Consider the following 3,146-nt stretch of genomic DNA (forward strand, 5'->3'; position numbering starts at 1 on the left):
CGAGGCTTGGCCAGTCTTTCTTCTTGAGCTAGTAGTAAAACCTCTATTTCATTGATGGTGTAGGGTTCGGACCGTGACATAATGGAAGTCACAAAGGAATCATATTCCTCCGAAAGATCGTCCAAAATCGGTTCAATATGGTCTTCAATGGACACAGGGGCACCAATGGCGGCAAGAGAATCAACAGCGGTCTTTATATCTCCAAAAGATATGCACTGACGGAGCGATCTTGTTTGGGGGTCTTGAGACGCAAACGAAATTTTTTATCTGAGCACGCGTGTTAGACGTGAAATGGGTTTGAAGGGTTTTCCAGATTTCAGACGCAGATTGGAGGCCAACCATCTTGGTCAAAAAGGGATTTGACATGGATGCCAACATCCAAGCAACTATCAAATTATCCTGTTGGCGATAGAAAAGAAAATCTGGGTTGATTTCGGAAGGTTTACCTTCCGCGAGAGGGAGAAGACGAGGAGGGAGTTGAGAACCATCCAAAATTTTTGATAACAGAAGACCATCAAGAGTGGCAAGGACTTGCTGTTTTCATAGCAAAAAATTATCCTCCGCAAGCTTTAAGAAGATAGGAGTGGAGAACTGATGCACGGAAGCGGAAGCGGTGGTTGCTGCCATGGTGACCGAAGAGGCATGCGTAAGAGAGGAATGATGAGTGGGGGATGTGGAAGAAGACATGAGTGACAACAAAAAAGAAAACTGCTCTTGATACCATATTATTATGATGAGCACGTGGTCATTCTAAGAAGTAGAGAGAATATGATTTATGAATATAAAACTGTTATCTTTATACAGAAGAGTAAAGTATATATATAAATAAATAAACAGAATAAAGCAGTTACGTAACTGCAGGTCTAACAATGGATAAAAATAATATAAAAGAACACAAATAAACCTAGTTACAAGATACGTAGTCCTAACAAACTTAAACAGAAATAAACAAACCAGGATGTATTGAGATCCTAAACTTTACAACAAAGATTGAGAGAAATTACATCCTTAATCAAATAACTATGCAACATACATTCGATTCATTCCAGCATAAAAAAAACACGTATTCAGTTTTGTCCCCCATCCTAATTGCTTCATGCCATGACCCTTCTATTTTTAGAGTACTCAAATTCCACATATTCTCTGCATGCTACCTACCAACCTCCTTCTAACGTCTTTCCCTTTCTTCTTCATTTTCGCTACATGCATTTTTTTTTTTTTTTTTTATGTTTCCCAGTTTTTCCTTTTCACACATAGAAAAGTAAAACTAAATCTTTAAAAAATAGTTCTGTAAAATATATCTTATCCAACATTACTCCACACAGATAATCCAACTTTCATAAAGAATTAAAAGTTAATCCTTCTTTCTTTTACCTCCCGCTGCTTCTACTCATGATCCAATTCTACCTCTTATTTTTTATTCAAAACATTTCAAATAAACTCAAATAAGATATTTTATATATTCTGTTTTTTTCTTCAAAAACTTTAAGCAACACTAAAAACTCTTGAAAGTGAACTTTTAGGAAAAAAGAAAGAAAAGCATAACAATCTTTCAGTGCAATAAGTTTATATTTTGATTTAATACAAATTTTATGAAAAAAATCTTTTATAATTTTTATTTTGTGTTTTTATAATTCAACTGCTGAGATTAGCTTCTCACATTATATGGTATCTTATGTGTGGTATGGATAACTTACAAGTATCTATCTCCCCAAATTAATGTAGATGCACAACTTTAGAAATATAGAGTCCTTGTTTTCCTCACTCTTTCAATTAATTGACTGCTCAAATTTTGCTAGATTGGAGACATAAATCTATTTTATTATTTTTATCCTCTTTTGTTTAGTTTCCATTTTTTTAAGTATTGACCATTGGGTTAGTTCTAATATTTTTAAATACAAGTTCTTTATCCATTTTATAAATTTATTCTTATATTTTAAAAAATAATTTATTTATTTTATATAAATACCTATATTTATTTTTATTATATTATAAGTTTATTTTTATTATTATTAATAATAATATTATTAAATATTTGATACAAATAAAATAAAATAAAATAAAAATAATAATTAATAATAATATTATTATTTAATAAATTTATTTAATTATTACTAAATTTTTTATTTTCAATTTATTATCATTATTTTAAAAAAATATTTTAATTGATATTTATTTTCATTATTTAAAAAATCTATTTTAATTAATATTATTATTTTATAATTATTATAGTTAATTTTTTAAAATATATCTATTTTTATTTTATTATAAATATAAATATATTTATATTTTTATAATTTTAATTCTGTTTTTTTTATATTTTATTATATGTCCAGTGGATAGTTAAAAAAAAATAGAAACGTGTATTAACTATTAATTTATAACAAATATTTATAAATAAAAGCAAGGGCAGCAGGTTAGGTACGTCATTGACTAGATTTCGCTTGTATCTTTTGCCTAAGAACGTGTGTATGCAATGGAGAAGAGGGTGTGATGAATCATAAAGTTAATTATATAATATATCACAATTACTAACATAAAAAAAAGTTACTGATATAATTTAATGATATTTTATCAAATATTACATATACTCAATGTTATTAAAAAAATTTAGTATTATAATAGAAATATTTATAAAAATGTCACTGCATATAAATTTATTGAATAAAAAATAATATTTTAAAAATGTTAGTAATTTTAATAAAAAAAATATTATAAAAATATTACTAAATTTTTTAATAACTTTTTAAATAAAAATGTAACATTTTAAAAAATTTATTATTATTTTTCAATAAAAATAACATTATAAAAAATATCGCTAATATAAATTCTTGATATAAAAAAATTTATAAAAATTTATTACACAAAGAAAGAATCATGAATAAGATCTGAAAGAGACTGGAATGACCTGTAACCCTAATTGTTGAACGTTAAACAAAGTCTCACTTCTTCATCTCATGCTCTACATAACAATATTTACCTCTTCCTTCTTTTTTTCATTTCTCCATAAATGCTGTTCATATTATTCAAAGAAAATAAAATATCACACAACAATTTCTCAGTAGAATACTAAAGCAGTCACTTCTCAGTAAAGTAATAAATTAGGAGCATTCTTGTATGTCGGTTAGGAGCCACCCAACAAGTGT

Source organism: Phaseolus vulgaris, chromosome 10 (assembly GCF_051622355.1).
Source record: "Phaseolus vulgaris cultivar YP4 chromosome 10, ASM5162235v1, whole genome shotgun sequence".
Lineage (NCBI taxonomy): Eukaryota > Viridiplantae > Streptophyta > Magnoliopsida > Fabales > Fabaceae > Phaseolus > Phaseolus vulgaris.